The sequence below is a fragment of the Gorilla gorilla genome, chromosome 3 (genome assembly GCF_029281585.2).
Source record: "Gorilla gorilla gorilla isolate KB3781 chromosome 3, NHGRI_mGorGor1-v2.1_pri, whole genome shotgun sequence".
In the NCBI taxonomy this organism is placed as follows: domain Eukaryota; kingdom Metazoa; phylum Chordata; class Mammalia; order Primates; family Hominidae; genus Gorilla; species Gorilla gorilla.
This window is the reverse complement of record NC_073227.2, coordinates 203982312-204008304: the sequence shown is the minus strand read 5'-3', so window position 1 is coordinate 204008304 and position 25993 is coordinate 203982312. Positions and strand designations below refer to the sequence as shown.

The following is a 25993-nucleotide window of genomic DNA, read 5'->3' as shown; positions in this document are numbered from 1 at the left end:
CTCCTGGTCTCAAGCAATCCTTCCACCTTGGTCTCCCAAAGTGCTGGGATTATAGATGTGAGCCACCATGCTTAGCCAAGTTTATTTTTTTGTAATGAAATATTTAAATTCCTTTCTCATTTTTGTATATAATCTATAGCTATTTTCTTTGTGGTTACCGTGGGGATTACATTTCACATCCTAAAGTTATAACACTCTAATTTGAATTTATATCAGCTTAACTTCAGTAACATACAAAAACTACTCCTTTAACATTTCTGTCCCCATCCTATTTAATTGTGATGCCACAAACTACATCTTTATACATTGTGTGCCCCAAAACATAAACTAGTAATTATTTTAAATGCGTTGGCCGGGCACAGTGTCTCATGGCTGTAATCCCAGCACTTTGGGAGGCCGAGGTGGGCAGATCACAAGGTCAGGAGATCGAGACCATCCTGGCTAACAAGGTGAAACCCCATTTCTACTAAAAATACAAAAAATTAGCCAGGCATGGTGGTGGGTGCCTGTAATCCCAGCCACTTGGGAGGCTGAGGTGGGAGAATGGCGTGAACCCAGGAGGCGGAGCTTGCAGTGAGCCGTGATTGTGCCACTGCACTCCAGCCTGGGTGACAGGGTGAGATTCTGTCTCAAAAAAAAAAAAAATGCATTATTTTCCTAAATTATGAAGAAAACAAAATGTGGAGTTATACAGCAAAGTTACAATAATACCAGCTCTTACACTATTAATTGTTTTATTAATATATGTATTTGTGTCTTAAATCATGTAGAAAATAAAAAGCAGAATTATAAACTGTTGTTATAATAACACTAGCTTTTAAAATTGCCTGTGTATTTATCCTTATTAAGATCTTTATTTCTTCTTATGGTTTTAAGTTACTATATAGTGTCCTTTCATTTCACCTCATAGGATTTCCTTAGCATTTCTTCCAGGGAAGATCTAGGTAATAAACTCATTCAGCTCTTGTTCACATGAGAACATCTTAATTTCTCCCTCTTTTTTGAAAGACAGTTTTGTTATGTATAGGATTCTTGGTGGACAATTTTTTTTCTTTTAGTACTTTGAATATATTTGCCTATTGCCTTTTGGCCTTCAAAATTTCGGATGTTAAATCTGCTGATAATCTTACTGAGCATCCCTTTTATTTGATGAGTCACTTCTCCCTTGCTGCTTTCAGATTCTCTTTTCAAGACTTTGATTTACAGCTGACTTTTAAACAAAATGGGGGTTAGGGGTGCCAATCCCCTGTGCAGTCAAAAATCCATGCATAACTTTTGACTCTCCCAAAACGTAACTACTAATAGCCTACAGTAACCCAGAAACCTTACCAATAACATTAATGGTTGATTAACAGATATTTTGTAGGTTATGTGTATTATATATTGTTTTCTTACAACAAAGTAAGCTACAGAAAAGAAACTGTTATTAATTATAAGGAAGAGAAAATATATTTACCATTTATTAAGTTAAGGTGGGTCATCATAAAGGCCTTCATCCTTGTCATCTTCACACTGAGTAGGCTGAGAGGAGGAGAAAGTGGAGGAGTTGGTCTTGCTGTCTCAGGGGTGGTGGAGGTGGAAGAGATGGAGGAAGTGAAAGGGGAGACAGGCACACGTGGTGTGACTTTTATTGAAAAAAATTCAATATATATAAGTGGATCCACGCAGTTCAAACTTGTGTTATTCAAGGGTCAGCTGTAATATGTTTTGGTGTGGGTCTCTTTGAATGCGTGTTACTTGGAGTTCATTGTGCCTCTTAAATGTTTAAATCCTGGCTTTCATCAAATTTGGGAAGTTTTCTGCCATTATTTCTTCAAATATTCTCTCTGCCCCTTTCTCTCTCTCTTTTCCTTCTCTGATTCCCATAATGCATATATTGGTTCACTCGATGGTGTTCTCCAGGTCACTTCAGTTCTGTTTACTTTTCTCCAGTTTTTTCCTTCTGCTTCTAAAACTCAATATTTTCCACTGTTCTATCTTCAAATTCACCAATTTTTTTCCCTGCCTAATTAAATGTGCCTTTGAATTCCCCTAGTGCAGGGGTGACCAATCTCTTGGCTTCCCTGGGTCACGTTGGAAGAAGAATGGTCTTGGGCCACACATAAAATACACTAATACTAGTGATAGCTGATGAGCTAAAAAAATAATTTTTAAAAATCTCATAATTTTTTAAGAAAGTTTACAAATTTGTGTTAGGCTGCATTCAAAGCCATCCTGGGCTGCATGAGGCCTGCAGGCTGTGGGTTGGACAAGCTTGTTCTAGTGAATTTTGCAGTTCAGTTATTGTGCTTTTTAACTCCAGATTTTTTGGTTTCTTTTGGAGGTTTTCTATCTCTTTATTGATATTTTAAGTTTGTTCATACATCTTTTTCTTGACCTTCTTAACATCTTCCTTTAGTTCTTGGAACATCTTTGAGATGGTTGTTTTAAAGTCTTCATATAGTGTATCTGTTATCAGGTCTTTTAAAGGGACAGTTTCTCCTGATATATCACTTTCCTCTGTGTGTGTCATACTTTTCCCATTTCTTTATTTGTCTTGTTATTTTTTTATTGAAAACTGCATATTTGAATATAATATTGTAATTCTGGAAATCAGATTTTCCCCTTGACCATGTTTGCTGGGTTTTTGTTACTGTTTTTGTTTTTTAAAGTGTTTTAAGCTGTCTCCATGCCAAAGATAAGCCTGAGGTAAAACTTAAGAGATTCTCAGGTCTCTCCTGAGTCTGTGCCTTTCCCTGGGCATGAATAACCATTGTCTACAGCTTCCCATATACGCAGTTGCATTTGAATGTCGTAGTCTTTGATGTCTGGCTCCCAAAAGAGAAAAATGAAAAGCAAAATGAAGGGGTGGGGGAGAACGTTGGCTCCTGAAATCCACTGGAAGTCACTTCAGCCAGAGGAGGGGTTTGCAGCAATGGAGGGCAGTGCAAAAACAATGCCTGTCACCTCTTTGGCTGCAGCTCCATGATCAAAAATAGCAATCAGTGGTTAGAGCAAACAGTGATTAGAGCACAGATCCCTGATATTTGGAAGACACGGGCAATTGCCTGTCATAGCTCTGGAGGTGAAGGATGATTAGCTACTATGGTGCTAAGAGCTGAAATTGGCCAAAATTAGCATCAGTTTACCATCCAAGGCCTCCCCTGGAAGTTTCAAGCCTTCAATAGACTCTAGAGTTCCAAAGGGTTATATCAAACAGACACTGTCAGGGCAATTGCTGTCTAGATGGGGAGCCAGATTCTTGGTGCTTCTTACTTTGCCATCTTCCCTCTCATTACTTTTTAAAGGTGAATAATATCCCACTGTATGTATTATATATATCACATTTTGTCTATCCATTCATCTGTGGATAGACATTTGTGTTGTTTCCATCTTTTGGCTGTTGTAAATAATGCTGCTATGAACCAATGGTGTACAAGTATCTGAGTCCCTGCTTTCAGTTATTTTGGGTATATACTCAGAAGTGTAATAGTTGGATCATATTGTAATTCTATGTTTAATTTCTTAAGGAACTGCCATATTCTCCCCACTCCCATTTTTGTACCTTAAACCTATGTTGCTTTTTAATTGAGCATCACATTAAAATAGTTTTTGAGAGTAAAATGATCCTGTAGATTGAATATTTAAAATGGATTATACTTTTTACAATGGCATTGACTGCCAAATCTAGTCTCTAAAAAATAGCTATCTGGATAGCCAGTCAGCAGGTGAGAGAAACCCAGTGAGCACTGTTTCTTGTGAGACAACCTATTTCAGTGAAATAACGTGAGTAGTCTTCAGTGTTAAACCATATACAGTAAAAGAGTAGGTATCATTAACTTAGAGTGGCCACTCTCCAAGTAAAAAATGAAATTTGCAACCAAACAAGAAACCCTATGAATTCCTAATTCAGTTAATCAATACTCGATTTCTTGAGTCTTTGTAATAGTGGTAGTTCAAGGAGACAGGAGACCTGGATTCTCACTCTGATCTTTTATATATATATATATATATATTTTTTTTTATTATACTTTAAGTTCTAGGGTACATGTGCACAACGTGCAGGTTTGTTACATATGTATACATGTGCCATGTTGGTGTGCTGCACCCATTAACTCGTCATTCACATTAGGTATATCTCCTAATGCTATCCCTCCCCCTCCCCCCACCCCACAACAGGCCCCGGTGTGTGATGTTCCCCTTCCTGTGTCCAAGGGTTCTCATTGTTCAATTCCCACCTATAAGTGAGAACATGCAGTGTTTGGTTCTTTGTCCTTGTGATAGTTTGCTGGGAATGATGGTTTCCAGCTTCATCCGTGTCCCTACAAAGGACATGAACTCATTGTTTTTTATGGCTGCATAGTATTCCATGGTGTATATGTACCACATTTAATCCAGTCTATCATTGTTGGACATTTGGGTTGGTTCCAAGTCTTTGCTATTGTCTCACCCCGATCTTGTCACAAACTTCTTGTCTGACTTTAAGAGAGTTTTTTAGCCTCTCAGAGACACAGCTTCCCTAAGGACATTTGAGTTTTTTCTCTAAGTTAACTTAGGGCTTTATAATTCTGTGATTCGTTACTTTAATGCAATGCTGTTGTCAAATATTGATGACTCCTTCTAATTCTGGCTTCTTTAAAGAATCCAGGCCAGGCACAGTGGCTCATACCTGTAATCCAGCATTTTGGATGGCTGAGGTGGGCAGATCACGAGATCAGGAGTTCGAGACCAGCATGGCCAACATGGTGAAACATCATCTCTACTAAAAATAAAAAAATTAGCTGGGCGTGGTGGCGGGTACCTGTAATCCCAGCTACTCAGGAGGCGGAGGCAGGAGAACTGCTTGAAACCGGAAGGCAGAGGTTGCAGTGAGCCGAGATCGCACCACTGCACTCCAGCCTGGGCAAAAAAGAGTGAAACTCTGCCTCAAAAAAAAAAAAAAAAGAAGAGGAATCCAATAATTTGGCTGAGCATGGTGGCTCATGCCTGTAATCCCAAAACTTTGGGATTCTGAGGTAGGAGGATCACTTGAAGCCAGGAGTTCAAGACCAGCTTGAGCAACAAAGCAAGGCCTTGTCTCTACAAAAAAAAAAAAAGTTTTTTTAAGTTAGCCAGACATGTAGCTCCCATAGCCTCAGCTACTCAGGAGGCTGAGGCAGGAGGATCACTTGAGCTTAGGAGTCTGAGACTGCAGTGAGCTGTGACTGTGCCACTGCACTCCAGCATGGGTGACTGAGACCCCCATCTCTAAAAAAAAAAAAATCCAATAATTTTCAAGAAACCTGTAATAATTCCTCAGCTTTTTGTTCCTGGTTACTAGAAGCTTCCCACTCAATTATGAAGGATTTCTGGTTGCAGAAATATTTGAGCAGCTCTGCTGGGTACTTGCAACTTTGCCCATTTGCTCAGGGGTTGGGAATTCTCCTTGTGACACCTCTCTCAACATTATGAGGTCTGAAAAGCAACCTTGAAAAGAAGAAGACACTGGAGACCTCTCAAAGGTGGGGCAGGGCCAGTGTGTGTCTGTAACAGACTCTATGAAGATACCGATTTCCCTACAATCAAAATTAAATACAGAAAATGCGATTTCTCTGCATTTACATTTCATCTGCACAGAGTCACAGGCTACTTTCCCTTCGAAAGTATTGTGACACAAATATGATTTCTTCCATTGTTATGATAAAATAATTTGTATGTTGAGCCTTAAGTTCCAAGTTCAAATTGTTGTTTATGGTTGTTCTTATTATTGGAGTATGTGAAGATTGGCCAAATTTCTAGAGGCTGTTAGGAAAACCTGCTCATGAGAGTTTTTTATTTGCAAGAAAGGAAAAAAACCACCAGTGTTAAAGTGCACTTTCTAATTAGCCAAAGTCTTGGCCAGGCGTTTACTGGCAAAAGCTGATCCGGTGAAATCTTGAATGTGCCATTCAGGTGTTTCAATTCCATGATGGGTTTATTTATTCAAAATGGCAGACTCATATTCAAGTTTTGTTTCTGGTGTTGCTTAAATTTATATGATGAGTAGTATATTAGTCCATTCTCACACTGCTAATAAGGATATACCCAAGACTGGGTAAAGGAAAGAGGTTTAATTGACTCACAGTCAGCATGGCTGGGGAGGCCTCAGGAAACTTACAATCATGGCGGAAGCGGAAGCAAACATACCCATCTTCACATGGCAGCAGCAAGGAGAAGTGCCGAGCAAAAGGAGGAAAAGCTCCTTATAAAACCATCAGATCTTGTGAGAACTCACTCAGTATCATGAGAACAGCATGAGGGTAATCTCCCATGTGATTAAATTACCTCCTACTGAGTTCCTCCCACAACATGTGGGCATTATGGCATCTACAATTCAAGATGAGATTTGGGTGGGCACACAGTCAAACCATATCAGGTAGTGTGACTTGAAGACATCCCAAATTTCTGTGATAATTAAGAAAGACAACATAGGAATGTGTCCCCAGCATTAGGGAAGTAATGAGATGACTAAATAATAAAAATTACACTACTGCTGTTAAGGAGGTATTTAATTGTGTTACACTGAAATTTAAAATACTACAAAATGTATAAAACATATGTGTATGATTTAAAGACTAGTGTACTAATATATCCATCACCCAAATGAAAAAATAGAATATTACTAGTATCTTGGAAGCCTCCATGTGCCTTTCTCCAAGCACATTCTCCCATCACCCAGTTGAGTAATGGTTTAGATGAGAATCACCTGGGGAGCCTTTTGAACTGTACTGATACACTGATGCCAATCCTATTACACATTAGAATGAGGGGAGTCCAGGAACATGTGTGTGTATAAAGTTTTTATTATAATATGCAGCTAAGGATAAAACCACTGCACTAAAAGAGTTCTTCTCAAACTATAATGTGCATACAAATCACCTAAAAATCCTGTTAAAATGCAGCCCGTAAAATCTACCCTCTTAGCAAATTTCCAGTATACAAGACAATATTATTAACTATAGTTCTCATGGTGTATGTTACATCTATGGACTTATTCATCCTATGTAACTTTGAACCCTTTGGCCTACCTCTCTCATTTCCTTGCCCTCCTTCCACTCCCAGGAACCACCTTTCTACTCTGTTTCTATGTGTTCGCCATTTTAAAAAAGATTCCACCTATGCATGAGATTATGCAGTATTTGTCTTTCTGTGCCTGAATTATTTCAATGAGCACAATGTCTTCCAGGTTCATCTATGTTATCCCAAATGTCAGGATCTCCTTTCATTATGTGTATAGATTTTTCGGTGCTCTTACCACAAAAAAGGAACCTATATGAGATGATGGAACATAGTAATCATTTCACTGTGTATATTTATATCAAAATGTCATGTTGTGCACCTTTAATATAAACAATTTTTAATAGATAAAATAAAATGCAGCCTATGAAGGATTTGCACATCCTTTTTTAGGTTTTGTACTGAGTATTATATTTTTATTATGATTGCAAATGGTATCTTTACATTACAATACATTACAAGTGCATTACAATGTTGGTTTTTGTGAATTGATATTATTTAGCAAGCATGCTATACAATTTTACTAATTATGCTAGTTTTTCTAGAGATTAATGTTCTAGGTAGACAGTTGTATCACTTTGCAAATAATGACAATTTTGTTCCTTTCTATCCGATTCTTCTATGTGTCTCTCTTTCTCTCTCTCTCTTTTTTTTTTTTTTTTTTCTTTTGGCTTTTCTCACTTCATGGCTAAGCTTTCCAAACAATCTTAAAGAGAAAGGGTGACAGTGGATATTCATGTTGTATTTCTGCTCTTAAAGAGAATGTTTTCAACATTTCATAATTACTTATGATGTTTTCTCAGAGTTTTTTTTTAGGATGTCTTTTACAGAAAAAGTTATAAAAGCAGAAACACACAGAATAAAAAACATAGTTCCAATAAAGAGAATCAACCCAGCCAAAGGCTGGGCCTTTCACAAGACTAACAAAGTGGACAAAAGCAAGATGTCTTTTATTAAGAAAGTTGTTTTCTATTCTCAGCTTGCTGAATTTTTATCATGAATGGACATTGAATGTTATCGAATGACTTTTCTGCATTATTTAATTTTCTCCTTTAAAGATCTATTATAGTGGTGAGTTATATTAATTGATCTTGAATTCCCAGGATCAACCCAATATGTTAATCAACAGTGTTATCTTTAGACATTGCTACATTTGGTTAGCATATGTGTGTGTGTGTATATATATATATATATATATATATATATATTTTTTTTTTTTTTTTTTTTTTGAGACTGAGTCTCACTCTGTTGCCCAGGCTGGAGTGCAGTGGTGTGATCTAGGCTCACTGCAGGCTCCACCTCCCGGGTTCACACCATTCTGCTGCCTCAGCCTCCTGAGTGGCTGGGACTACAGGTGCCCACCACCACGCCTGGATAATTTTTTTGTATTTTTAGTAGAGACGGGGTTTCACCGTGTTAGCCAGGATGGTCTCGATCTCCTGACCTCGTGATCCGCCCATCTCAGCCTCCCAAAGTGCTGGGATTACAGGCGTGAGCCACTGCGCCCGGCCCAGCTTATATTTTGTTCAAGATTTTTATATCTATGTCAGGCTAGCCTCACAATCTCTTTTTTCATTCCCTGGAAGAAACTGAAATTGTCTGTTTCTTGGATATTTGGTCAAGCTAGAACTAGTCATTTGAATCTGTTGTTTTTTTGTGTCACAAGACTTTATTTATTTATTTAATTTTTTTTTTCGAGACAGAATCTTGCTCTCTAGTCCAGGCTGGAGTGCAGTGGCATGGTCTCGGCTCACTGTAACCTCGGCCTTCCAGGTTCAAGCGATTCTCCTGCCTCAGCCTCCTGAGTAGCTGGGATTACAGATGCCCACCACCATGCCTGGCTAATTTTTGTATTTTTACTAGAGACAGGGTTTTGCTATGTTGGGCCCAACAGGTCTTGAACTCCTTACCTCATGATCCGCCTGCCTCAGCCTCCCAAAGTGCCAGGATTACAGGCATGAGCCACCTCTCCCAGCTGCACAACACTTTTAAATTACAGATTTAGTTTTGCTAATGATTGAGATTTTTTTCTAAGTTTGTGTATTAGTTTGCTAGGACTGCCATAACAAAGTGACACAGACTGCATGGCTGAATCAACAGAAATGTGTTTCCTCATAGTTCTGGAGGCTGGAAGTCCAAGATCAAGGTGTCAGCAGGGTTGGCTTCTCCCAAGGCCCCTCTCTTTGGCTTGTAGTTGGCCACCTTCTCCCCGTGTCTTCACTCGGTCTTTCCTCTGTGTATCTGTGTCCTTATCTCCTCTTATGACACCAATCCTATTGGATTATGGCCCACCCTAATGATCTCATTTATACTTAATGGCCTCTTTAAAGACCCTATCTCCAAATACAGGCATATTCTTAGGTACAGGTGGTTAGGACTTTAACATATGGATTTGGAGGGAACACAGTTCAGCTCATAATACGATGTATTCATCTCCTCTAGGTTTTCAAATGAATTGTCCCAAATTTGTTCATATCTTATAATCTGTTTTCTCTCCAGCCTCTAGAGATATGTGCATATTAATTCTTAATTAGTTTATATGTCTCTCTGTTTTTGTTTCATTAATCTTGCTGTTGTCTATTTTATTAGTCTTGTCAAAGACCAAATTTTTAGCTTTGTTGATTCTCTATCTTGGAACTATGTTTTTTATTTTATGCATTTCTGCTTTTATGTTTATTTTGTTGTTTCTTCTACTTTTGGGGAATTATTCAGCTGTTTTTTTCTTGCTCCATAAATTGGATGCTTAGGTCACACAGTTGAGACGTCTTTTCCAGTTTAAGCATTTGAGGCTATAAAACTCACTCTCAATACCATTATATCTCATATATTTTTAATATGTACTAGTTTGTTATTCTATTTTAAATATTTTATAGTTTCCATTAGAGTCTCTCGCTTCTGTGAAATTCTTTAGAACTGTGTTTTGTATCTCTAAAGGTATGAGGATTTTCTACCTTTTTTGCTATTGATTTCCAATGTAATTGTCTAGCGGTTAAATAATACGTTCTGAACAATACCAACCTGCTGGACTTTATTGAGGTTTTCTTAAAGCCTAGCATGTGGTCACTTCTCTAAATGGGTAAATGTATACTTGAAGAGAATATATATTCTGAGAGAGAGAGAGAGCAAATCATAGATCCTGATTGTCTATTGTGCTATTCTAATTTTTAACATTATTACTGACTTAAAAAAATCTGTCTCTACCAATTACTAAAACAAATGTTAGAAAAACTTCAACTATGATTGTGGATTTGTTAATATCTCTTGTAGCTGTCAATTTTTTACTTCATGTTATTTGAAACTATATTATTAGTTGTATAAATGTTGTATCTTCCTAATGAGTAGAATCTTAATCATTAGGTATAATATATGTCTAATATTACCCAGAATTGTTTTGGTTAACATTTACCTGGCATATCTTTATTCACTTTTTTGATTAAAATGCATTTTTTTTATAGACAGAGTCTTGCTTTGTTGCCCAGACTGGAATGCAGTGGCACGGTCATAGCTCACTATAATCTCAAACTCCTGGGCTCAAGCAACCTTCTCGCCTCAGCCTCCTGAGCAGCTGGGACTACAGGTATGTACCACCATGCCTCGCTAATTTTTTTATTTTTAATTTTGTGGTAGAGATAGGGTCTCACTATGTTGCCCAGGCTATTCTCAAAATCCTGGTCTCAAATCATCCTTCCGCTTCAGCCTCTAAAAGCACTGGGACTACCGGCATGAGCCACTATGCTTAGCCCTTTTTTAAAAAAAAAATTACTGTATCCTTATGTTTTAGATAAGTCTTTTATAAATATCTTGATTTCATATATTTTTTCCAGTTTAATAATATTTGTCTTTTAATTGGCAGCTTTCACTTAACTATTTTTTTATCTATTTATATTTGGATTAATTTATTACATCTTGTTGTATATTTTCTATTTGTTCTTCTTTTTTTTTTTTAGACAGTCTTGCTCTGTCACCCAGGCTGTGCAATGGCATGATCTTGGCTCACTGCAGCCTCTGCCTCCTGAATTCAAGTGATTCTCTTGCCTCAGCCTCTCGAGTAGCTGGGATTACAGGTGCCCACCACCACACTCAGCTAATTTTTGTATTTTTAGTAGAGATGGGGTTTCACCCTGTTGGCCAGTCTGGTCTCGAAGTCCTGATCTCAGGTGATCCGCCTGCCTCGGCCTCCCAAAGTGCTGGGATTATAGGTGTTAGCCACCGCGCCTAGCCTCTTTTCTTCTTTATGAATTATTTATTTTTCCTTCTCTATTAGTTTAGAAGTTATATTGTGATGTCTATTATTTTAGCAGTAACTTTAGTTACTTAAAATGCATGGTTAACAGTCTAAAATTAATTACTAACTTTACCTTCTAATAAAAAGATACAAGTTCTTATAAGGCTATAATCCTGATCACCCCTTCCAAATTCTACACTATTTCTGTCCAGTATTTTTACTTTTCTTTGACCCTATAAACATTCTTATTGTTTTATTCTCAGTATTTATTTATATTTACCTGATATTTGCCAGTATCTTTGCTCACCATTCCTTGAATCTCAGACCTTCCTTTTGTAATAATTTAACTTATTCTTGTCCTTGAACTTTTCTTTCATGTGATTCTCCTAAAGTCAAGTTCAGCTTTTGTTTGCCTGAAAAGGTCTTTATTTTACCCCTTCTCTTGAAAGCTTGTTTTACCAAGAACATAATTGTAGGTTGACAGATATTTTATCTCAGCACGTCAAAAATATGGTTCCACTGTCTTTTGAGTTACCTTGTTGATGCTGAGAAGTCATCAGTATAATTGCCTTTCCTAACTAAGTAATTCATCTTTTCTCTCTGATTGCTTTTATTACACTGTCTTCTTTTTTCTTTGGTGTTCTGCAGTTTGGATCTTCCTAGGTGTGCATTGTTTTAATTTATCCTCCTTGTTATCAGTTGGGTTGGTTGTATATGAGATTGATATATATATTCAACAATTTCTGGGAAATTCAGCTATTTGATATCATCTTTATCCTCTCTATCTTCTCCTTCTGGAGGTCGAGGCAGCTGACTTGTACTTTCTCACACTAACCTCTGTCTCTTAATGCATTTTTCAGATTTTTTAGCTATTGATCTCTTTGTGCTATATTCTGGTTATTTCTTTAAATCTATCTTCCGGATAACTAATTTTCTTTTCAGACATGTATTATCTTCTGTTTAACTTTCCATTGAGCTTCCATTTTCAGTGATTGTATTTTATCTCTAAAAGTTCTGCAGAGTTCTTTTCCAAAATAATTGATTGTATGATCTAACATTTCTACCAGCAATGTTCAGTGCTCTGCATTCTCACCAACACTTGGTGTGGTCATATTTGTAATTTTAGCAGTTTTAGTGGATATGTAACGGTGCTTCATTGAAGCTTTAGTCTACATTTGCCTGATGACTCATGATATTGAGTATCTCTTTATGCACTTTATGGCTATTCCTGTATCTTATCTTGTGAGTGTGTAGCATTTTTGTCTACTTTTAAAAATTATTTAACCTTAATATTGGATTGTTGATGTCTTCATATATTTTGTATACAATTCTTGGTCAGATATATGTCTTGTGAATATTTCTCCCAGTCTGTAGTTGTCTTTTCATTTTCTTATCTGTGTTTTTTTCTTCTTTTTGTATTTTTTATTTTTACCAGAGCTTATATTTGATTAATTGTGTCTTTTGAAGTATGGAAATGTTTGTTCATAAAGTCCAACTTATCAACTTTTCTTTTGTGTTAAGTGCATTCTGTGTTCTGTCTATAAAAGCTTTGCCTTTCCCAAGATTATGAAGGCTTTCTCCTGGAAAATTTATAATTTTAGCTTTTACAATTAGATATATGATTTATTTAAAGCTAGTTTTTCACTATTGTGTGAAATAAGGTTTAAGGTTTATTTTGTTTTCCATATAGATAACTAGTTGTTCCAATATCATTTGTTAAAAGATTATCTTTTCTCTCATTTGATTACCTTGGCACTTTTGTCAAAGATTAGCTGATCTTTTTTACATGTGGGCTTATTTTTGGACTCTGTGTCTATATATTGATACATGTCTATCCTTATATGGAAACTACGCTGTCTTAATTACTGTAGCTTTATAGTAAACCTTGAGAGCACATAGAGTAAGTCCTCCAAATTTGTTCTTTTTTTTTCAAAATAGTTTTAACTCTTCTAGGTCTTTTCATTTCTGTATTTTAGAACCAGCTTGGCAATTTATACAAAAAAAAAAGAGTCTTCTGGGATTTTGACTGGGATTGTGCTTGTTCTGTAGATCCATTTGGGGAGAATTAATACCTTAACATTACAAAATACATGAACAAGGTATATCTCTCTATTTATCAAGATCTCTAATCTGTCACCCAAGATCTCTAATCTGTCGCACTCCAGCCCAGGCTGGAGTGCAGTAGTGTGATAGGTGGCTAGCCAATTATCCCAGCCGTATTTATTGAAAAGGATGTCCTTTCTCCACTTTATATTTTTGTTTGCTTTGTTGAAGATCAGTTGGCTGTGAGTACTTGGGTTTATTTCTGGGTTCTCTATTCTGTTCCATTGGTCTGTGTGCCTATTTTTATACCAGTACCATGCTGTTTTGGTGACTATGGCCTTATAGTATAGTTTGAAATCAGGTAGTGTGATGCTTCCAGATTTGTTCTTTTTGCTTAGTCTTGCTTTGGCTATGCGGGGTCTTTTTCAGTTCCATATGAATTTTAGAATTGTTCTTTATAATTCTGTGAAGAATGATGGTGATATTTTGATGGGGATTGCATTGCATTTGTAGATTGCTTTTGGCAGTATGGTCATTTTCACAATATTGATTCTTGCCCATCCATGAGCATGGGATGTGTTTCCTTTTGTTTGTGTTATCTATGACTTCTTTCAGCAGTGTTTTGTAGTTTTCCTTGTAGAGGTCTTTCGACTCCTTGGTTAGGTATATTCCTAAGTATTTTATTTTTTTGCAGCTATTGTAAAGGGGGTTGAGTTTGTGATTTGATTCTCCACTTGGTCGCTGTTGGTGTGTAGAAGAGCTACTGATTTCTGTACATTAATCTTTATCCAGAAACTTTGCTGAATTCTTTTACCAGTTCTAGGAGCTTTCTGGAGGAGTCTTTAGGGTTTTCAAGGTAAATGATCATATCATCAGCTAACAGTGACAGTTTGACTTCCCCTTTACCAATTTGCATGCCCTTTCTTTCTTTCTCTTGTCTGATTGCTCTGGTTAGGACTTTCAGTACTACATTGAAGAGGAGTGGTAAGAGTGAGCATCCTTGTCTTGTTCCACTTCTCAGAGGGAATGCTTTCAACTTTTCCCCATTCAGTATTATGTTGGCTGTGGGTTTGTCATAGATGGCTTTTATTATATTGAGGTATGTCCCTTGTATGCCAATTTTGCTGAGAATTTTAATCATAAAGGGATGATCATGTGATTTTTGTTTTTAATTCTTTTTATGTGGTGTATCAAAAATTTATTGACTTGTGTATGTTAAACCATCCCTGCATCCTTGGTAGGAAACCCACTTGATCATGGTGGATTATCTTTTTGATATGTTGTTGGATTTGATTAGTTACTATTTTGTTAAGGATTTTAACATCTGTGTTCATCAGCGGTATCCGTCTGTAGTTTTATTTTTGATTATGTCCTTTCCTGGTTTTGGTATTAGGGTGATGCTGGTTTCATAGAATGAATTAGGGAGGGTTTCTCTACCTTGTGGAATAGTGTCAAAAGGATTGGTACCAATTCTTCTTTGAATGTCCAGTAGAATTCTGCTGTGAATCCATCTGGTTCTGAACTTTTTCTTGTTGGTAATTTTTTGATTACCATTTCAATCTCACTGCTTGTTACTGTTCTGTTTGGGGTATCTAATTCTTCATGATTTAAGCTGGGAGGGTTGTATTTTTCCAGGAATTCATCCATCTCTTCTAGGTTTTCTGGTTTATGTGCATAAAGGTGTTCACAGTAGCCTTGAATGATCTTTTGTATTTCAGTGGTATCAATTGTAAAATCTCCTATTTCATTTCTCAATGAGGTTATTTGGATTTTCTCCCTTCTTTTCTTGGTTAATCTTGCTAATGGTCTATCAATTTTGTTTATCTTTTCAAAGAACCGGCTTCTTGTTTCATTTATCTTTTGTATTTTTGTTGTTGTTGTTGTTGTTGTTTCAATTTCATTCAGTTCTGCTGTGATCTTGGTTATTTTCTTTCTTCTGCTAAGTTTGGGTTTGGTTTGTTTTTGTTTCTCTAGTTCCTTGAGGTGTGACCTTAGAGTATCAGTTTGTGCTCTTTCAGTCTTTTTGATGTAGGCATTTAGGACTATGAACGTTCCTCTGAGCACTGCCTTTGCTGTATCCCAGAGATTTTGATAGCTTGTATCATTATTGTTGTTCAGTTTAAAGAATTTTTTAAATTTCCATATTGATTTTGTTTTTGACCCAATGTTCATTCGGGAGCAGGTTTTTAAATTTCCATGTATTTGCATGGTTTTGTAGGTTCCTTTTGGAGTTGATTTCCAGTTTTATTCCACTGTGGTCTGAGAGAGTGTTTGATATAATTTCAATTTTCTTAAATTTATTTAAGTTCATTTTGTGGCCTATCATATGGTCTGTCTTGGACAAAGTTCCATGTGCTGTTGAATAGAATGCATATCCTGTGGTTATTGGATGAAATGTTCTGTATATATCTGTTAGGTCCATTTGTTCCAAGGTATAATTTAAATCCATTGTTTCTTTGTTGACTTTCTGTCTTGATGAACTGTCTAGTGCTGTCAGTGACATATTGAAGTCCCCCACTATTATTGTGTTGCTGTCTATCTCATTTCTTAGGTCTATTAGTAATTGTTTTATAAATTTGGGAGTGCCAGTGTTAGGTGCATATATGTTTAGGATTGTGATATTTTCCTGTTGGACAAGGCCTTTTACCATTATATAACGTCCCTCTTTGTCTCTTTTAACTGCTGTTGCTTTAAAGTTTGTTTTGTCTGATATAAGCATAGCTAACCCTGCTCACTTTTGGTGTCCATTTGCATGAAATGCCTTTTACCACCCCTTTACTTTAAGTTTATGTGAGTCCTTATGTGTTAGGTGAGTCTCCTGAAGGCAGCAGATAGTTGGTTGGTGAGTTCTTATCCATTCTGCAATTGTGTATCTTTTTTTTTTTTTTTTTTTTTGAGATGGAGTCTTGTTCTGTCACCCAGGATGGAATGCAGTGGCATGATTTCAGCTCACTGTAACCTTTGCCTCCTTGGTTCAAGCGATTCTCCTGCCTCAGCCTCCTGAGTAGCTGGAATTACAGGCATGTGCCACCATGCCTGGCTAATTCTTGTATTTTTAGTAAAAACAGGGTTTTGCCATGTTGACCTGGCTGATCTCAAACTCCTGACTTCAGGTGATCCGCCTGCCTTGTCCTCCCAAAGTGCTAGGATTACAGGCACAAGCCACTGTGCCCAGCTGGTTCTGTATCTTTTAAGTGGAGCATTTAGGCCATTTATATTCAATGTTAGTATTGAGATGTAAGGTACCATTTGATTCATCATGCAATTTGTTGCCTGTGTACCTTGGTTTTTTTGTTTTTCATTTTTGCTTTTTAAATTGTATTTTTGTTTTATAGGTTCTGTGTGGTTTATGCTTTAAAGAGGTTCTGTTTTGATTTGTTTCCAGGATTTGTTTCAAGATTTAGAGCTCCTTTTAGCAATTCGTATAGTGGTGGCTTGGTAGTGGTGAATTCTCTCAGCATTTGTTTGTCCAAAAAAGACTATCTTTCCTTCATATATGATGCTTAATTTCACTGGATCCAAAATTCTTGAGTAATACTTGTTTTGTTTGAGGAGGCTGAAGATAGGGCCCAAAGATTTCTAGCTTGTAGGGTTTCTGCTGAGAAGTCTGCTGTTAATCTGAAAGGTTTCCTTTATAGGTTACCTGGTGCTTTTGTCTCACAGCTCTAAAGATTCTTTCCTTCATCTTAACTTTAGATATCCTGATGACAATGTGCCTAGGCGATGATCTTTTTGCAATGAATTTCCCAGGTGTTCTTTGTGCTTCTTGTATTTGGATGTCTAGGTCTCTAGTAAGACCAGGAAAGTCTCACTCAATTATTCCCCCAAATATGTTTTCCAAACTTTTAGATTTCTCTTCTTCCTCAGGAACACCAATTATTCTTAGGTTTGGTTGTTTACTATAATCCCAGACTTCTTGGAGGATTTGTTCATATTTTCCTATTCTTTTTTCTTTGTCTTTGTTGGATTGGGTTAATTCAAAGACCTTGTCTTCAAGCTCTGAATTTCTTTCTTCTAATTGTTCAATTCTATTGCTGAGACTTTCCAGAGCATTTTGCATTTCTATAAGTGTGTCCAATGTTTCCTGAAGTTTTTATTGTTTTTTCTTTATGCTATCTATTTCCTTGAATATTTCTCCCTTCACTTATTGCATCATTTTTTGGATTTTCTTGCTTTGCCTTTCTCTGGTGCCTCCCCAATTAGCTGAATAACTAACCTACTGAATTCTTTTTCAGGTAAATCAGGGATTTCTTCTTGGTTTGGATCCATTGCTGGTGAACTAGTGTGATTTTTCGGGGTGTATTAAAGAGCCTTGTTTTGTCATATTACCAGAGTTGGTCTTCTGGTTCCTTCTCATTTGGGTAGGCTCTGTCAGAGGGAAGGTCTAGGGCTGAAGGCTGTTGTTCAGATTCTTTTGTCCCACAGGGATTTTCCTTGATGTAGTACTCCCTGGCTTTTCCTATGGATGTGGCTTCCTGTGAGCCAAGCTGTACTGATTGTTATCTCTCTTCTGGGTCTAGCCCCCCAGCAAGAGAGTCCTGTGATGTGAATAATCTATGAGTCTCTCAGCTGTGAATACTGGCAGCTGTTCTGGTGGAGGTTGTAGGAGGGTGAAATGGACTGTGTGAGGGTTCTTAGCTTTGGTGGTTTAATGCTCTATTTTTGTGCTGGTTGGCCTCCTGCCGGGAGGTGGCGCTTTCCAGAGAGCATCAGCTGTGGTAGTATGGTGAGAAGCCGGTGGTGGGCGGGGCCCTAGAACTCCCAAGAGTATATGCCCAGTGTATGCCCTTTGTCTTCAGCTACCAGGGTGGGTAGGGAAGGCCCATCAGGTGGGGCCAGGGCTAGGTGGGTCTGAGCTCAGACTCTCACTGGGTGGGTCTTGCTGCAGCTGCTGTGGGGGTTGGCAGTGAGGTTCCCAGGTGATCCCAGGTCAATGGAGTTGGGTACCTAGGAGGATTATGGCTGCCTCTACTGAGTCATGCAGGATGTTAGGGAAGTGGAGGACAGCTGGCAGTCACAGGCCTCACCCAGCTCCCACGCAGTCCAAAGGGCCAGTCTCACTTCCACTATGCCCCCCTAACAGCCCCGAGTCTGTTTCCAGGTAGTGGGCGAGCAGGGCTTGAGAACTTGCCCCAGGTTACCTGCCTCCCAGCTGTGAAAGAAAAGGGCTTTGGTTCTTCCCCTGCTTGTGGAGTCTGCACATCGGATTTGCACCCTCCCCCGAGTTCTGGCCAGGGGGCTTCTCATCCAGTTCAAATTGTTACAAAGTGGCCAGGCGCGGTGGCTCACGCTTGTAATCCCAGCACTTTGGGAGGCCGAGGTGGGCAGATCACGAGGTCAGGAGATTGAGACCATCCTGGCTAACACGGTGAAACTCTGTCTCTACTAAAAATACAAAAAATTAGCCGGGCGTGGTGGCGGGCGCCTGTAGTCCCAGCTATTGGGGAGGCTGAGGCAGGAGAATGGCGTGAACCCGGGAGGCGGAGCTTGCAGTGAGCAGAGATCGCACCACCGCACTCCAGCCCGGGTGACAGAGTGAGACTCCGTCTCAAAAAAAAAAAAAAAAAAAAAAAAATTGTTACAAAGTTCAGCTGGAGACTTCCTTCTCCCTGTGACATTTTCCCCGGCGCCTCTGGCCGCCATCCCAAAGGATCCCTGTGGCGCCAGGCAGGAATGGCCTGCTTGGGGACCCAGCGAGCTCCCAGGGCCTTTCCCGCTGCTTCCTCTACCCCTGTATGTTGCTCAGCTCTGAATTGACTCAGCTCCAGGTAAGGTCAGAAACTTCTCCTGCAAACTAGACCTTCGTTTCCCCAGTGGGGGTGTGTGTTTGGGGTGGAGGGTCTCCCTTTCTCACTTTCGCAGTTTGGGCACTCACAGTATTTGGGGTGTCTCCCGGTCCTGCAGGAGCAGCCTGCTTCCTTCAGAGGGTCTGTCGGTCCTCTCAGGATTGCTGGGTTGTTCCGCAGTGGTTCTGGAGCTAGAATTGATGATGCGAGGCTCCGCACGCTGCTGTCTGTCCGAGTTGGAGCTGCAATCTAGTCCTGCCTGCCATCCGCCATGACGATCTCTTTCTGACCCGGGGCATATTTAATGTCTTATTTCTATCAACGTTCTATTCATGATGATATATATTGTCTAAGATGATAAAAGCTTTCACTTTCTCTACAGCTATCCTCTCTTCTTCTTGAGCTCTCACCAGACTATAACATCCGTATTTCTACTAAAGTCTTTTCATGGCAAATTAGGCTTTTTCTAGCATGCACCTCAAAGTTCATTTAGCCTCTACCCATTATCTATTTCCAAAGTCACTTCCACATTTTTAGGTGTTTGTTACAGTGGCACTCCGTTTCTTGGTACTGAAATATGTATTATCATTATTATTATTATCAGCTTGGGCTGCCATAACAGAACACCGCAGACTGGATGGTTTAAATAACAGAAATTTATTTTCTCACAGTTCTGGCGACTAGAAGTTCAAGATCAAGGTGCCAGAAAATTTGGTTTCTGGTGAGGGCTCTCTTGGCTTGCAGAGTGCTGCCTTCTCCTGTGTCCTTCTAGGGCGTTTCTTCTATACATGTGTGGAGAAAGAGAGAGAGCTCTGGCGTCTCTTCCTCTTCTTGTAAGGCCACTAGTGCTAATGGTTTAGGGCCTCAATCTTTTTTTTTTTTTTTTTTTTTGAGACAGTGTTTGGCTCTGTCACCCAGGCTGGAGTGCTATGGTGCGATCTCAGCTCACTGCAACCTCCGCCTTTGGGTTCAAGAGATTCTCCTGCCTCAGCCTCCTGAGTAGCTGGGATTACAGGCATGCATCACCATGCCGGGCTAATTTTTGTTTAGGGCCTCAATCTTATGACCTAATTTAATTATTTCCTTAAAGGCTCTATCTCCAAATACAATGGCACTGGGGATGAGGGCTTTCATATGTGGATTTTGGGAGGACACAATTTGGCCCAAACAGTTTTCTGTCCTTTTCCATTTTTATTTTTGGCAATTTAACTATAGGTTTATCAACTTTGCTGATATTTTCAAAGAACTAGCTTTGGGATTTATTAATTTTCTCTATTGGATGTCAATTTCTATTTCATCAATTTATACTCTTATCTTTATTATTCCCTTTCCTCTACTTACTTTCATTTAATTTGCCTTCTACAGTGGTTCCCCCCGCCGCCATCCACAGTTTTATTTTCCACAGTTTCAGTTACCCATGGTCAACTGTGGTCTAAAAATATTAAAGGGGAAATTCCAGAAGTAAACAATTCATGTGTTTTAAATTGTGTGCCATTCTGAGTAGCATGATGGAAACTCCCACTGTCCTGCTCTGTCCTGCCCAGGATGTGAATCATCCCTTTATTCAGTATATCTCAGCTTTATATGCTGCCTGCCTGTTAGTCACTTGGTAGCTGTCTCAGTTATCAGATTGGCAGATCACAGGAAGATGGATGAGTGTAGTACAATGACATATTTTGAGAAAGAGAGAGAGAGACCACATTCACATAACTTGTATGACAGTACGTTACTATAATTGTTCTATTTTATTATTAGTTATTGCTGTTAATCTCTGACTGTGCCTGATTTATAAATTAAACTTTCTCATAGGTTTATATGTATAGGTAAAAACATAGTATGCATAGGGTTTGGTATTGTCCATGGTTTCAGGCATCCACCGCGGAAGGTGGGGGGGGTCATAAAATGTATCCCTTGTGGAGAAGAGGGGGCCACTATATTTCTAGCTTATTGACTGATTTTTCTCCTGGTTTTCAGCCACTGTTTTCTGTTCTTGCATGTCTAGCAATTTTTTCTTGGATGCTGAAAATTTTGAATAGTATGTTGTTCATGTCTTGGTTTTGCTAAATTTCTTTAAAATGTGTTGACATTTATTTTGGCAGGTAGTTAAGAAACTCACAGTTCTGCTTCACCTTTTGGGGCTTGTCTCAGGCTTTTGCTGGGGTAGATCAAAAATAGTCCTTGCTCTAGGCCTAGTTTAGCTCCAGATCTAAAGCATCATCTTAATAATGCCCTAGACGTTAGTGTGGTTTTTCCACACTGGTTGGCATGGGGTTTTGTTTGTTTGTTTTTTGTTTTTTGGTTTTTTTTTGAGACAATCTTGCTGTGTTGCCCAGGCTGGAGTGCAGTGGTGCAATGCAATCTTGGCTCACTGCAACCTTTGCCTCAGGGCTCAAGCAGTCCTCCCTGCTTAGCCTCCCAAGTAGCTGGGACTACGCGCGCATGCCACCGCACCTGGCTAAGTTTTATATTTTTAGTAGAGATGGGGTTTCACCATGTTGCCCAGACTGGTCTTGAACTCCTGGGCTCAAGTGATCCGCAAACCTTGGCTTCCAAAAGTGCTGGGATTATAGGTATAAGCCACTGTGCCTGGCTGGCATGTTTTCATTATCTCCCAGCCCAATGTGAGCTCTGAGAATTGTTTGGCTTACAGCTTCCCAGGAGACCCTTGCCAGACCCATCCATGGACATATTAACAGTCAGCAATAGGCTCAAGGGAATCCCTCTGTTGATTTCTGTATCTCTTTATCTGTACAGATCCTGCCCCTCAGTATTCTGCCTGGCAAATTCCTGCTACTTGAGGCCCCCTTGTCTCACTTAATGAAATCCCCATATATTGCTTGGATTCTCTCTCCCTGCAGCACAGTCCAAAAAATACCTCCAGGCAGACAGCTGAGGTGGGACTTACCCTGTTTTTCCCCTTTTTATCACATATCAAAGTCCTGTGAGATCGCTTGTCCAGTGTCTAAGTCTGATAGAAAATTTGAATTTGATATGAAGCGTTTCATACCGTTGTTCAGTTTTCCAATTGTTGACAGTAGGAGGGCAAGGCCAGCACTAGTTACTCCAATAGAGTTAAAAATGGCAGCGTTACAATGCCTTTTAACTCATATCTCTGATTCTATCCTCGTAATTCTCCAATCTATTTTTTTCACATACCTTCCAGGGTAATCTTTTGAAAACAGAAGTCAGATTGTGCCGCTCCTTTGTTGAAGATTCTCAGCTGGTTTCCCACCTCTCTCAGAGTAAAGCCCTAAATGCCTGCCCTTGTCTAAGTCCCGCCATTACTTGGCTCCAGGTTCCCTTCTTCATTCTTTGCCATCTTCATTGCCCCCTCCTTCCCCGGATTCACGCTGCATCGGCCATTTTGATTTCCTTCTTGTTCCTTGAACACCCCAGCACATGCCTGCCTTTGAGCCTTTGCACTTGCTCTCCCCAATGCTTGGGTCTCTGCCTGAATCTGTCTGACTCACCTGCTCTTCTTCAGCTCTCTGCTCGGACGTCAACGCATCATAGAGCCTTCTCTGACCAGTCCATTGCAAACCACCTCAGCCCCTGCACTTGATGTTCTATTCCCTCCCCTGCTTTATTTTTCTTCATAGCATTTCCAACCACCCAGGATATTACGTATTTGTTTACTCTCTTGTCTCTCCCAGCTAGAATACAAGTTCTGTGTGAGCAAGGACTTTTTTGTTCACTGCTATATCCTGAGTGACTAGAACAGAGTGCCTAGCTCCGCAAATATTTTCTGAGTAGTGCTTAAATGAGCCAGGAGCAATAACAGAAATTCTATTTTCAACTCAGATCCTGAATCTGAGATGACTAAACTCCCACAACGGGATTTCAACCGCCTTCCTATCATTGTAGCTTGCAGAGTAAAGCTGATTATTTCAAAGTGATCATTGGCAGAATGAAAGATTTGGCAGGGAGGGAGGAAGTAAGGGAAGGAAAGAGAGAGAGAGAGACAGAGAGAGAGACAGACAGAGACTGAGTTGCCAAGCCAAATAAACAGAAAACCCATTCCAGGATTTTCAGTATGGAGGAACTAGAAGTTGATGATAGGACTGACAGAGCCTCCTCAAAGTTGTACATATTGATGCTCAAATTAATAATGAATGTACAATCTGTTTTTTTGTTTGTTTTTTGTTTGTTTTGTTTTGTTTTGTTTTGCTTTTTTTAGACAGAGTCTTGCTCTGTCACCCAGGCTGGAGAGCAGTGGCGTGATCTCGGCTCACTGCAACCTCTGCCTCCCGGGTTCAAGAGATTCTACTACCTCAGCCTCCCGAGCAGCTGGGACTACAGGTGCGCACCACCATGCCTGGCTAATTTTTTGTATTTTTAGTAGAGACGGGGTTTCACTGTGTTTGCCAGGATGGTCTCGATCTCCTGACCTCTTGATCCGGCCGCCTTGGCCTCCGAAAGGTGCTAGGATTACAGGCAAGAGCCACCGTGCCCAGCCACAATCTTCTTTTTTTAAGACGGTGCCTTGCTTTGTTGCTCAGGCTGGAGTGCAGTGGCACGATCATACTTCACTGCAGCCTTGAACTCCTGGGCTCAACCAATCCTCCTGCCTCAGCCTCCCAAAGTGCTGAGATTATAAGCATGAAACATCAAGCCCAGGCTCCAAGTTCTCACTACAAAGTCAGAGTAGATTGTCTTATCAACTCTTTTGGTAAACCTCATTAGGTGCCATGGTACAGAGCTCCTGTAGGATAAAGACCCCTTGCCTGAGAAGCTCCTGCCTGAGCATCCTGCTTAAGATTGCTATGTTCCAAGTGGAAAAGCTGGGAGCAGAATCAGCTAGAAAATTGTTCAGACTCAGCTTGTCTGGTGTTGGTCGGTAAGTGCTACATATTTACTTTATTTGTTTTCAGTTTTCTCTTTTCTGGGTTAATTATTAATTTAATAATGGGTTTCTGGTGGGACTACCTACCAGCAATGAAAAACATTTTTATAGTTCATGCATTTTCATGAACTTGCCTTTCACATATTCTATTTCAGACCAGATCCAGGTTTTACAAGCACATTTTTTAGTGTTGATAGACTTCATAAAAATTGTTTCCTTTACAATTTTTTTCTGTCTTTAAAATAAAACCCAATAAAATGATAAGACACATGACTTTGCCAATTATTCTCCACTTACTGTGAAAATTAGATTGCATTTGATCTTTAGCCAGAATATATATAAAATATGTTCTGTGATGAAATAGCATTTACTTTTATTGTATTTATAGATCTTGGTTAGAGAAAAAAACTGGATGTATTGATTGTTATAAAGAAGAAAAATTATTAAATTATTACTTGCCAGGGTTCTTCTTTCCTACCTTTTCTGGAGGAAAATTGTCAATTCAGAATTTCTCTTATGGGTCTCAGAAGCTAGTAACTTATTGACTACAGAAAATGGCTTGTTTTACACTTATATGCAGGAGAAATATCACCTCTTAAAAAGCCTCTAGTGTGATATATAATACACAACTTATGCAATAGCTGTAGGTAGATATAACACTAATTATAGAGATGCACAGAAATATATTTTGGGGCTTCTCTACACATCTTCAAAGATTTTTCTTCTGAGGCCCATTCCCAGGGCTTTTTGTTTAGACTAAAGGAAAGATGACTATGTGGTCTTCACTGACAGTCCTTGTGATTTATGAGTTTCAGTCTAAAGTTTAGTCTAAAAAGCAAACATACCTTATTCTCACCTGAGCATTTGAAAAGCCTCTGTGGCATTAAATATTTATAAGTTTTTGGAGATTGAAGAAATGTATTTGTAGATTATTGCGTGAAACATGTAAACTGAGAATTTGATTTTACCTTCATAACTTTGACATAGGTGGTGCTACAGATATTTGATGGAATTCTACTGTCTATGATAATGAAATCATGATTCAAGGTTACAGTTTGTTTAGGGCACACAGGAAGAGGCAAGATGAATCTATGCTGTGCTTTTTTGATTTGCAGCCCTAAAGTTCTGCCATGAAACTATAGGATCAGACATTCGTTTATGTAAAAATGTGTGTTACATAGCAGGAACTAATCTCTTTCTAATGTCACCTTATTCCACAGAATATTAATATTAGGAAATGTAGTTGCATGTGGCTTTATGTTGGATTCTGACTGTCTAAGCCATTTTTGTCCATAAACAAATAAAAAGGATTTTAAGACTGTAATGTAATTTCAGCAATCCTGGAAACTTTCTAGTAATAAGAATACATATTCAAAAGCACCCACCCTTCTTGCCGACGCTCAGATAGTTTAAAAATAGTCTTCCATGAAAATCCTATAGTGTTTCAAAATGCGTCTGAGCCTATGCCAAATGCTAGTTTGAAAAGTAAAGGTACTTCCACTTCTTTCTCTCTTTTTCTCTCTCTTTCTCTCTTTCTTTCCCTCCCTCCCTCCCTTCCTTCTTTCCTTCCTTTCTCTCTTTCTCTCTCTTTCTTTCTTTTCTTTCCTTCCCTCCCTCCCTCCTTCCTTTTTTCCTCCCTCCTTTCCTTTTTCCTTCCCTTTTTCCTTCCTTCCTTCCTTCTCTCCCTTCCCTTCCTTCCTCCCTACCTCCCCACTCCTTCCTTCCTTTCTTCCTTCTTTCCTTCCTTCCTTCCTTCCTTCCTTCCTTCCTTCCTTCCTTCCTTCCTCCTTCCTTCCTTCCTTCAGGGGGAGACAAAGTCTCACTCTGTCCCCAGGCTAGAGTGCAGTGGCACAACCATGGCTCACTGCAGTCTCAAACTCCTGGGCTCAAGCGATCCTCCCACCTCAGCCTCCAGAGCAGCTGGGACTACAGGTACGTGCCACCATGCCTGGCTAATTGTGTTTTTGTTTTTGTTTTTGTTTTTTTTGAGACAGAGTCTCGCTCTGTTGCCCAGGCTGGAATTCAGTGGCGCGATCTCGGTTCACTGCAAGCTCCGCCTCCCGGGTTCACGCCATTCTCCTG

The 25993-nt window shown here is 39.2% G+C and overlaps 1 long non-coding RNA gene across 1 annotated transcript in view; it reads left to right on the top strand.

The window, feature by feature from the left end:
• Positions 1-10494: 10494 nt before the first annotated feature.
• LOC129532988 (uncharacterized) overlaps positions 10495-25993 on the top strand; it is a 34739-nt gene continuing 19240 nt past the window's right edge. Inside the window, exons 1-2 of the long non-coding RNA XR_008678979.2 lie at positions 10495-10591; positions 23752-23905. This is a non-coding gene — a long non-coding RNA (uncharacterized lncRNA). The remainder of the gene's footprint in view (positions 10592-23751; positions 23906-25993) is intronic.